General features: G+C 45.5%; 1 pseudogene; it reads left to right on the forward strand.

Annotated features, from left to right (window-relative positions):
- Positions 1–12,500, forward strand: part of LOC121531159 — a 207,287-nt pseudogene that overhangs the window by 184,065 nt on the left and 10,722 nt on the right.

The following is a 12,500-nucleotide window of genomic DNA, read 5'->3' on the forward strand; positions in this document are numbered from 1 at the left end:
CTCAAACCCTCCAGAAAGTTTCCCCTTTACTCCCCACCCTCCACGATGACCATAGAGGTGCAGGGCAGAGGGCCGTATATAAAAGAGATTGGTTGCGTCCCAAATGGCACCCTATTCCCTACAGAGTGCACTACTTTTGACCAGAGCCCTATGGGTCCTAGTTGGAAGTAGTGCATTATATAGAGAACAGTGTCTTTTGGGACGTAGTCATTTCATGGTTTGGCGTGCTAACGCTGGGAAAGTATCCTCCGAATGGGAAACGTTCACACACACACACACACTCACACACACACACTCTCACACACACACACACACACACAATCCCCTCAGATGGAGAGAGAACACCCGGCCCTATCACCATCCACCCGTCTGTCCATCCACCGTGTCTCAGTGTGGTTAATTATGTCCATCACCATCCAACGTGTCTCAGTGTGGTTAATTATGTCCATCACCATCCAACGTGTCTCAGTGTGGTTAATGATGTCCATCACCATCCACCGTGTCTCAGTGTGGTTAATGATGTCCATCACCATCCAACCTGTCTCAGTGTGGTTAATTATGTCCATCACCATCCAACGTGTCTCAGTGTGGTTAATTATGTCCATCACCATCCACTGTGTCTCAGTGTGGTTAATTATGTCCATCACCATCCAACGTGTCTCAGTGTGGTTAATTATGTCCATCACCATCCACCGTGTCTCAGTGTGGTTAATTATGTCCATCACCATCCAACGTGTCTCAGTGTGGTTAATTATGTCCATCACCATCCACCGTGTCTCAGTGTGGTTAATTATGTCCATCACCATCCAACGTGTCTCAGTGTGGTTAATTATGTCCATCACCATCCAACGTGTCTCAGTGTGGTTAATTATGTCCATCACCATCCAACGTGTCTCAGTGTGGTTAATTATGTCCATCACCATCCAACGTGTCTCAGTGTGGTTAATTATGTCCATCACCATCCAACGTGTCTCAGTGTGGTTAATTATGTCCATCACCATCCAACGTGTCTCAGTGTGGTTAATTATGTCCATCACCATCCAACGTGTCTCAGTGTGGTTAATTATGTCCATCACCATCCAACGTGTCTCAGTGTGGTTAATGATGTCCATCACCATCCACCGTGTCTCAGTGTGGTTGATGATGTCCATCACCATCCAACCTGTCTCAGTGTGGTTAATTATGTCCATCACCATCCAACGTGTCTCAGTGTGGTTAATTATGTCCATCACCATCCACTGTGTCTCAGTGTGGTTAATTATGTCCATCACCATCCAACGTGTCTCAGTGTGGTTAATTATGTCCATCACCATCCACCGTGTCTCAGTGTGGTTAATTATGTCCATCACCATCCAACGTGTCTCAGTGTGGTTAATTATGTCCATCACCATCCAACGTGTCTCAGTGTGGTTAATTATGTCCATCACCATCCAACGTGTCTCAGTGTGGTTAATGATGTCCATCACCATCCAACCTGTCTCAGTGTGGTTAATGATGTCCATCACCATCCAACCTGTCTCAGTGTGGTTCATTATGTCCATCACCATCCAACCTGTCTCAGTGTGGTTCATTATGTCCATCACCATCCACCGTGTCTCAGTGTGGTTAATGATGTCCATCACCATCCAACCTGTCTCAGTGTGGTTCATTATGTCCATCACCATCCAACGTGTCTCAGTGTGGTTAATTATGTCCATCACCATCCACTGTGTCTCAGTGTGGTTAATTATTTACACGTGGACAGTCAGGCCAAGCAGGTCTAATGATTGTGTAAAGGCTGGGTGACCTTCTGACCAGTAAACTAATGTGATCTTAGTTGTCTTTTAAAGGTTAGTCCTGAAGCCCTGAAAGTCTTTCTTTATGGCTGAGTGTTCTCTTCTCTATTGATTGACCGTTACCACGGACAACGTTAGGATTAAGTGGTTTTATTATAGCACTGCTGCTAGGCAAAGATCACCGTGTCCACAGGGTAGAGGAACATCACAATAACGCCTTCATCGTGTTTATTGGTGTATTTACCCACCGTTTGAGCTTGTACGAAACGTTCTATCCTCATGTTGCTTCATCAAGTTTATTTGTAGAAACACAGTAGGCTACAATACAAAGATGTGTCCTTCACGAGTCACTGCCTGGGAACAAAAGCTGCTGTTTGATGAATTGCGTCGTATGAAGCTGCAGCAGTAACTTGTGTCTGAATACATTAGAGATTCATTCTCTTCTTGTGCAGTTTTTTAACAAAGAAAGAAAGAAAGAAAGCCCATCGTTTTGATAGTGCCATCACCACTTACAAGGATGTGTTTTGGTAACAAGCCATGATGGGAAAGAAAGAAAGAGAAGAAAGAAAGAGAAGAAAGAAAGAAAGAAAGAAAGAAAGAAAGAAAGAGAAGAAAGAAAGAAGAAAGAAAGAAAGAAAGCCCATCGTTTTGATAGTGCCATCACCACTTACAAGGATGTGTTTTGGTAACAAGCCATGATGGGAAAGAAAGAAAGAGAAGAAAGAAAGAAAGAAAGAAAGAAAGAAAGAAAGAAAGAAAGAAAGAAAGAAAGAAAGAAAGAAAGAAAGAAAGAAAGAAAGAAAGAAAGAAAGAAAGAAAGAAAGAAAGAAAGAAAGAAAGAAAGAAAGAAAGAAAGAAAGAAAGAAAGAAAGTAAGAGATGAAAGTAGTAATGTAGATGACAAAAGTCTTGTCTCGTCTCTTCCGGGCATAGAGGCACTCTGAATGGGATGGGAGGGAGGGAGGGAGGGAGGCAGGGAGGGAGGGAGGGAGGGAGGGAGGCAAGCAGGGATGCTGAAGTGGAGTGGTTTATTCACACAGGCTTGGGTTTCTGTGTTTCTCCCACAATAACCACTTTAAAGGCTGTAATTGAAATCAGAGCTGTTCTGTTAGACACACCTACATAACAGTTACAGAAAGATGATCAGCAACTATTATTCATCCGTCCTGAAATGCCTTGGCTGCATCCCACATCCCAAATGGCACCCTGTTCCCTGCTACGCACTACTTTTGACAGGGCCCATAAGGGATAGGCTGCCATTTGGGACACAGGGCATATGCTTGTTTTGGGGATTTTTCCCCTGCCTGCATTACAAATAAATAACTTATTCCCTTTTAATTAGCTATGCATATGCAAATTATGTTATGATTTATTGACACTAACTGTGAATTTCATAAACTAAAAATAAACGGAAATAGATTTCTGTAATGTATGTAATTGTTCGTACACCTGCAAAGTCTCCAGCCTGTTCTCAGCACCCCTCCAGGTCAAATCCTATCAGTCTCCCACAGTCTGAAAGCTTTAAACTAATTCGACGGGGATAGACACTGCACCATGGGGGTGTTACATATTTCACATCTGACTCATACACCCATTTAATGGTTTCTAATTATGCCCAATCTGTGGCTAGAAATCTTTTTTGGGGGGGATGGGGAACATGAACATGTTTGAAAATGTTTTAGCCTTTTTCCCCTCTCTGCTCTGATCTCTGAAAGATCTGTTGAGACTCTATTGAACTCAATGTAGTACACATTCTATTCATTCTGTATGAATAGGATATTTCTGTGATGTTGTTGTTGTGTTTGACTAAAAGCATCCCGAGGCACAGACTGTACAAGCTTTTATTTTCCCCTTCATTGTGTTTTGTTTTGTCCGCTTTGAGAGGCCAAACATAAAGCACAACCGTAGGCCAATATTTTAAGAAACTCACGAAAACTGTCCATAATTTATGTAAGGAGCTTTACTTAGCAAACTTATTTTCATTTCATTCTCAAGTCATAGGTTAGTCTAAATCCAGCATAATGTGTAGATAAAATACATATCTGAGCCAAACTAACCCACTCTACGTGTCCCTGTTTCCAGAGAGCTGACATAGCTGTGGCACCTCTCACCATAACCCTGGTCCGTGAGGAGGTGATCGACTTCTCCAAGCCCTTCATGTCTCTGGGCATCTCCATCATGATCAAGAAGCCCCAGAAGTCTAAACCTGGTGTCTTCTCCTTCCTGGACCCGCTGGCTTATGAGATATGGATGTGTATCGTGTTCGCCTACATCGGTGTGAGCGTGGTCCTGTTCCTGGTCAGCCGCTTCAGCCCCTATGAGTGGAACCTGGATGAACAGGATGAGACCAAAGACCCCCAGACACCGCCAGATCCTCCCAACGACTTTGGCATCTTCAACTCTCTGTGGTTCTCTTTGGGAGCCTTCATGCAGCAAGGATGTGAGATATCACCCAGGTAGGTAACTATCTGACCCATAAATAAAATTAGTACTGTAGGTCTGACCTACAAATACAATGGGGTGGATCTGAAGTAGAAATACAATAGAATAGAACTACACTACCAGCTCTCACATCAGAATTAGACATTCATCCATGTTTCTCAAATGTCAAATTTCAAAGTTCTTCCAAACTTCATTTTTTCCAACCTGGATTTGAACGTGCAGCCTTTGGAATCAGAGGCAGATGCTTACACCCATCCACCATCCCTGTCCACAACACCATAACAAAACCGAAACCTACTTGAAGGTAACAAAACTCACTGTTGCCCCTAGTGGCTGGTTTCTACTTCATCTCCCGACGTCCTCAGACATGAATGGACGTCGAATACTGACTTGTATCACGGGTGACCTGGCTGTAAATACAATACGGTTGACGTATGTAATAATACAATGGGGTAGATATAACGGTACAACACACGGCACAGCACACTGCACAGCACACGGTACAGCACACGGCACAGCACACGGCACAGCACACTGCACAGCACACGGTACAACACACGGCACAGCACATGGCACAGCACACGGTACAGCACACGGTACAGCACACGGTACAACACATGGTACAGCACACGGTACAGCACACGGTACAACACATGGTACAGCACACGGTACAGCACACGGTACAACACATGGTACAGCACATGGTACCACTATATATGTCCCTATGCTTCTGTCTGTAAAACGCTCTGGATAAGAGTGTCTGCTTAATGACTACAATATGTCTGTGTGCTAGTTGTATTGTATACCCACGCTATACAGCATGACCATTATTATGTCTCTCCCCTCAATATAGGTTAGTGATGTTGTTCATCATTACTACTGAGCTGTGCAGTCAGATAGATCTCTCTCTCTCTGTTTCCTCCCCCCTCTCTCTCTCTCTCTCTGTTTCCTCCCCATCTCTCTCTCTCTCTCCCTCTCTCTCTCTCTCTCTCTCTCTCTCTCTCTCTCTCTCTCTCTCTCTTTATCTCTCTGTTTCTCCCCTCTCTCTCTCTCTCTCTCTCTCTCTCTCTCTCTCTCTCTCTCTCTCTCCCTCCCCTCTCACTCGTCTCTCCTTCTCTCCCTATCTCCCCCTCCCATTCTCTCCACCCTCTCTCTCTCTCCACCTCTCTCTCTCTCTCTCTCTCTCTCTCTCTCTCTCTCTCTCTCTCTCTCTCTCTCTTCCCTCTCTCTCTCTCTCTCTCTCTCTCTCTCTCTCTCTCTCTCTCTCTCTCTCTCTCTCTCTCTCTCTCTCTCTCTCTCTCTCTCTCTCTGTCTCTCTCAGGTCCCTATCAGGGAGAATAGTAGGTGGCGTGTGGTGGTTTTTCACTCTCATCATCATCTCATCCTATACGGCCAACCTGGCTGCTTTCCTCACGGTGGAGAGGATGGTCTCCCCCATAGAGAGTGCTGAGGACCTGGCTAAACAGACTGAGATCGCCTACGGAACACTGGATGCTGGTTCCACCAAGGAGTTCTTTAGGGTGAGTACCAAAACACTGAAACGTTGTGGCTAACAACTGGTCCATCAGCCAGTTGGTACACCGGGTTGATCATCTAGGGCAAATGGTCGTTCAGGGGCCAATCCTATCTTCCACTTAAAGTCAAATTTTCACTTATTCTCCCATTGACATCAATGTATGACTTAAGTGAAAGTTAGGATTTGACCTTCAGCAATTACTGCTGGTAACTCGGTACAACTGGCTGGTCAGCTAGTTTTAGTACTAATGGTCAATCGGCAAGTACTGTCGCAGAATACGTTGTAAAAATAGACTGTTTTGGTCTGATATCATGTGAGTTGATATTGCTATTACGTCTTAATGTCGCCTCACACATCAAGTCCCTGAAACCTCTTCAATACAGCCGTACACTTTCATTTTCTACCGTATCTCTGACAAAAGCCTGCATTTCAAAACATCAGACAGGTCATAAGAACTGTCGAGAAGCAGAGGAGCGCATAAAGTACTTCTTGAAACGTTGTGACATCACATGAATGGTGAATTTATGCAGCGGCGATTCAGTTGTGCTGGCCTTGTCCAACCTTGAGACAGTTAGTCTGGTCAGCAGAAAGTCTGATTGCTAACGACGTGTCTAACACACACACACAGACACACGCACACACACACACACACACACACTCTCTGAGGTGATGAAACAGAGGCCTAATCAGAGAGTCCACATCAGCCCTACAGTAACTCAGAGGGGTCAGCTCACCAAACCTAATTAGCTGGCTGTGGCTGCATGGTAAAGGCCCTCCAGGCCAAATAGAGCACAGGAGATGGAAGGAAGCAATATGTCCGCCAGCAGAGAGGGACTGACGATCCAATTAAGTTATAAATTAACCAAATTCTCATCCGAGAGTTCATCCATCCCTCCTATCAGTGTACATACATTTACATTTTAGTCATTTAGCAGACGCTCTTATCCAGAGCAACTTACAGTTAGTGCATACATAATTTTTTATACCCCCCGTGGGAATCGAACCCACAACCCTGGCGTTGCAAACGCCATGCTCTACCAACTGAGCTACATCCCTGCCGGCCATTCCCTCCCCTACCCTGGACAACGCTGGGCCATTTGTGCGCCACCACATGGGTCTCCCGGTCGCGGCCGGCTACGACAGAGCCTGGATTCGAACCAGGATCTCTAGTGACACAGCTAGCACTGCGATGCAGTGCCTTAGACCACTGCGCCACTCGGGAGACTACATACAATACAACACGTTGTGCCAGAATGGAGGAGCTAGATTACAATGTACTGTAACACATCCCTGTGATACTGGAAATATATAGCTAGTGCAAACAGTGAAGAGCGAGTGGGTACTAGAGCAAGTGAATTGAAACAGGGCATCTTACAAGAAGTGTCCACTACATTTTGTCACTCTTAGAAAAACAGGTGCTATCTAGAACCTTTTTGGTTCCAGGTAGAACCCTTTTGGGTTCCATGTAGAGCCATTTCTACAGAGGGTTCTACAGTTGAAGTCGGAAGTTTACATACACTTAGATTGGAGTCATTAAAACCTGTTTTTCAACCACTCCACAAATTTCTTGTTAACAAACTATAGTTTTGACAAGTCGGTTAGGACATCTACTTTGTGCATGACACAAGTAATTTTTTCCAACAATTGTTTACAGACAGATTATTTCACTTATAATTCACTGTATCACAATTCCAGTGGGTCAGACGTTTACATACACTAAGTTGACTGTGCCTTTAAACAGCTTGGAAAATTCCAGAAAAAGATGTCATGGCTTTAGAATCTTCTGATAGGCTAATTTACATCATTTGAGTCAATTGGAGGTGTACATGTGGATGTATTTCAAGGCCTACCTTCAAAAATCAAAAGAAATCAGCCAAGACCTCAGAAAAAATGTGTAGACCTCCACAAGTCTGGTTCATCCTTGGGAGCAATTTCCAAACGCCTGAAAGTACCACGTTCATCTGTACAAACAATAGTACGCAAGTATAAACACCATGGGACCACGCGAGCCGTCATACCGCTCAGGGAGGGGAGCGTTCAGTCTCCTAGAGATGAATGTACTTTGGTGCGAAAAGTGCAAATCAATCCCAGAACAACAGCAAAGGACCTTGTGAAGATGCTGGAAGAAACAGGTACAAAAGTATCTATATCCACAGTTAAACGATTCCTATATCGACATAACCTGAAAGGCCGCTCAGCAAGGAAGAAGTCACTGCTCCAAAACCGCCATAAAAAAGCCAGACTACGATTTGCAACTGCACATGGGGACAAAGATCGTACTTTTTGGAGAAATGTCCTCTGGTCTGATGAAACAAAAATAGAACTGTTTGGCCATAATGACCATCGCAATGTTTGGAGGAAAAAGGGGATCACTTGCAAGCCAAAGAACACCATCCCAACCGTGAAGCACGGGGGTGGCAGCATCATGCTGTGGGGGTGCTTTGCTGCAGGAGGGACTGGTGCACTTCACAAAATAGATGGCATCATGAGGAAGGAAAATGTATGTGGATATATTGAAGCAGCATCTCAAAACATCAGTCAGGAAGTTAAAGCTTGGTCGCAAATGGGTCATCCAAATGGACAATGACCCCAAGCATACTTCCAAAGTTGTGGAAAAATGGCTTAAGGACAACAACGTCAAGGTATTGGAGTGGCCATCACAAAGCCCTGACCTCAATCCTATAGAAAATGTGTGGGCAGGTTGAAAAAGCGTGTGCGAGCAAGGAGGCCTACAAACCTGACTCAGTTACACCAGCTCTGTCAGGAGGAATGGGCCAAAATTCACCCAATTTATTGTGGGAAGCTTGTGGAAGGCTACCCGGAATGTTTGACCCAAGTTAAACAATTTAAAGGCAATGCTACCAAATACTAATTGAGTGTATGTAAACTTCTGACCCACTGGGAATGTGATGAAATAAATAAAAGATAAATTCTCTCTACTATTATTCTGACATTTCACATTCTTAAAATAAAGTGGTGATCCTAACTGACCTAAAACAGGGAATTTTTACTAGGATTAAATGTCAGGAATTGTGAAAAACTGAGTTTAAATGTATTTGGCTAAGGTGTATGTAAACTTCCGACTTCAACTGTACCTGGAACCAAAATGGGTTCTCCTACGGGGACATCCGAAGAATCCTTTTGGAACCCTATTTTCTAAGAGTGCACTGCATCACACTGTTGTGATAATGATAATTATGTTCATACTAATTTGGTATTTACAATATCTATTTACAGTATAACATATTACATGCTGTTGGGAATATGTTATGATGTATCATAAGAGCTCAAGTACTGTTTAGACAGTGAAGAGGCAGAGAAAGAGTGGGTGTACTAAAGCAAGCAAATATTCTGCTTATTATGAGAAGTGGCAATTAGCGAATGTGTAGGTCATTTGATATGCAGAACACTGGACACAGCCAGGGACTAACAAAGATAATGAATACTGTAGAAGATTGTGTGTTTACTGTCACACACACACACAAACACACACACACACACACACACACATACTGAGGCCTGGTTGGGGAGTTGCAGACAGATTTCACATATTCCATATAATGAGTGTCCTAGTTCCAGCCGGAGCCTTCAGAGTAGAAATGACATGTGTGACACGTTATTCCACAGGACTTTAATTAGAACTGGAGAGAGCCTGACTAGGGCTCAAGTTGTGTGTGTGTGTGCGTGTGTGCGTGTGGTGTGTGTGTGTGTGTGTGTGCCTTGTGTGTGGAAAGTTTTTTCACTCCCACTTGTATGCATCCAAATTGCTCTCCCAGGTATGATTTGCTAATGATACAAATCTGTTGTTCTCTCACAATCTCAATGACCTTATTTATGTTGTCAATGATTAACTGTAATATCACAAAGTGGTTTCAAATCAACAAATTGTTACTGAAACTAAAAAACGAATGTTTTATTATCTGGTCCAAAGAACAGAGAATCCAATTCAGACTATATAGGGTCCATATTGATAATATACCTGTTGATCAAGCCTGTACAACACGCTTTCTTGGTGTATTGCTTGATAATGAATTGTCATGGAAACCACACATAAAGACAATAACCCCTAGATCGCCAAAAATACGGGGATACATGTCAAAATGAGATATATCCTAAACAGAAGCACTGCTCTCAGTCTCTGTCACACCATGATCTTCCCATTCATCAGTTACTGTAACATTACGTGTCAGCACACAACATACCAAACTACTATCAATCTATCGCCTGCAGAGACGCTCTGTAAGAATAATATAATCTATCGCCTGCAGAGACCATTCAGCACCATTTTTCAAACAATTAGGACTCCTGAATATTTATCAGATGAATTATCGTCAAGTTGCTCAATTTGTTAACGGCTCTTTAAATCAATTATTACCCTCTTTCGTCAAAAAACGATTTCACCACCACGTATAAATTCCATAACTACTCAGCAAGAAACAGACAACAGCTACGTCACCCACGTTCAGGAAAACCCACCCACGTTCAGGAAAACCCACCCACGTTCAGGAACAACCACCCACTTTCAGGAAGAGGCCCTGTGATCTGGAACTCACTCCCGCCTGATTTTGACAAACTATCCCCGTCATTGTTTTTAAAAAGATGGTTTAAGAGGCACCTACTGTCCATCACAGTTCTACATCCCCAGTAGATTGTATTATATTTTACCCCTTTTGCATCTAGTGTTTTTAATTTAATTTTTTTACTGTGTACAAACTGTCTTTCTATTTGTGAAAATAAACTAAACTATGCAGCTGTCACGATCGTCTAAGGAGGAGGACCAATGCGCAGCGTTGAAGGTGAACATATTTATATTTATTAGAGTATGATCACACGATCAAAACAACAGACGAAAACGTGATGTCTACGGTTGAACACAAACCAAATAAGAACAAGAAACCACAAACAATGAATGCCTAACGGCTACCTAAGTATGACTCCCAATCAGAGACAACGAGCTACAGCCCTCTCTGATTGGGAGCCACCCTGGCCAACATAGAAATACAACGACTAGAACATTAACAAATGAACACCCTGGCTCAACATACGAGAGTCCCCAGAGCCAGGGCGTGACAGTACCCCCCCCCAAAGGCGCGGATTCCGACCACGCCAACCAAACACAACAGGGGAGGGACCGGGTGGGCACTCCGCCTCGGCGGCGAGATCCGGCCCGGACATGACCCCCACTCCTTCTCTAAACCCCCGAAGTACCCCTGGTCCGGTCTGGCCCTGCTGACCGGAGCTGGACTGCACACTGGTGGAGCGGATAGCTTCAGCTCCGTAGTGGAGCAGTTGACCGGACCTTACCAGGCACCGGTGACCCAGGCACGGGTTGTGCTGGACTGACGACGTGCACCCCTGGCTTGGTGCGTGGAGGAGGAACGGGCCTTACCAGGCTGACGACGCACACCGTAGGCTTGGTGCGTGGAGCAGGGACAGGCCGGACTGGGCTGACGAAGCTACACCACTGACTTGGCGCGGGAGCAGGAACGGGCCGAGCCGGCTGACGGGCGCACCACTGACTTGGTGCGGGGAGCAGGAACGGGCCGAGCTGGCTGACGAAGCGCACCACTGACTTGGTGCGGGGAGCAGGAACGGGCCGGACCGGGCTGACGGAGCGCACCACTGACTTGGTGCGGAGAGCAGGAACGGGCCACACCGGGCTGACGCAAACGCACCACTGACTTGGTGCGGGAGCAGGAGCGCAGACGGACCGGTTGACGAAGCGCACCACTGACTTGGTGCGGGGAGCAGGAACGGGCCGAGCTGGGCTGACGGGCGCACCACTGACTGAGTGCGGGGAGCAGGACGGCCGTGCCGGGCTGCGGAGCGCACCACTGACTTGGTGCGAGTGGCAGGAACAGGCCGGACCGTACTGGGAACACACACCACTGGCCCCACGTGGGGATCAGGAACAGGCCGGACCGGACTGGCAACACACGCCAGTACCTCTCGCCGTGCCTCTACATCCTCCATCCCCTCTTCGACCAGTGGCCCCCGTAACCTGGCGGCCTCCTCTGGCAACCCGCTGGGCCGCTTCTATCGCGGCCTCCTGCTGGTCCGACGTCGTGAGCCCCCTAAAAAATTTCTGGGAGTCTCTCTTCCCGTGGGCCAGGCCTCTATAATTCTCGCCCAACTCTCGCTCTTCTGCTTCCAATCTCCGCCATTCAGCTCCTCATTCGAAGCCTGACCCAGTCGAAGCTCTTCCTCCACTGTTCCCAAGTCCACCCACTCTGCTCCTCACTAGGCTGCTTGGTCCAGTTCTGGTGGTTTCTTCTGTCACGATCGTCTAAGGAGGAGGACCAATGCGCAGCGTTGAAGGTGAACATATTTATATTTATTAGAGTATGATCACACGATCAAAACAACAGACGAAAACGTGATGTCTACGGTTGAACACAAACCAAATAAGAACAAGAAACCACAAACAATGAATGCCTAACGGCTACCTAAGTATGACTCCCAATCAGAGACAACGAGCTACAGCCCTCTCTGATTGGGAGCCACCCTGGCCAACATAGAAATACAACGACTAGAACATAAACAAATGAACACCCTGGCTCAACATACGAGAGTCCCCAGAGCCAGGGTGTGACAGCAGCAAGGATGTAAAGTGCAAATTGACAGAAAATGATGTAGGGTGTACTATTTGTACTATTTGCCCACAAATGTGTTCATCAGCCCCAAGATGATAGCTAACATATAAAAACATCAAAAAGTTCCTCTCTCCCTCTAGCAAACTAGATTCACTGTACATGTAGCCCTGTAGAC

This window comes from Coregonus clupeaformis, chromosome 2 (assembly GCF_020615455.1).
Source record: "Coregonus clupeaformis isolate EN_2021a chromosome 2, ASM2061545v1, whole genome shotgun sequence".
NCBI lineage: Eukaryota > Metazoa > Chordata > Actinopteri > Salmoniformes > Salmonidae > Coregonus > Coregonus clupeaformis.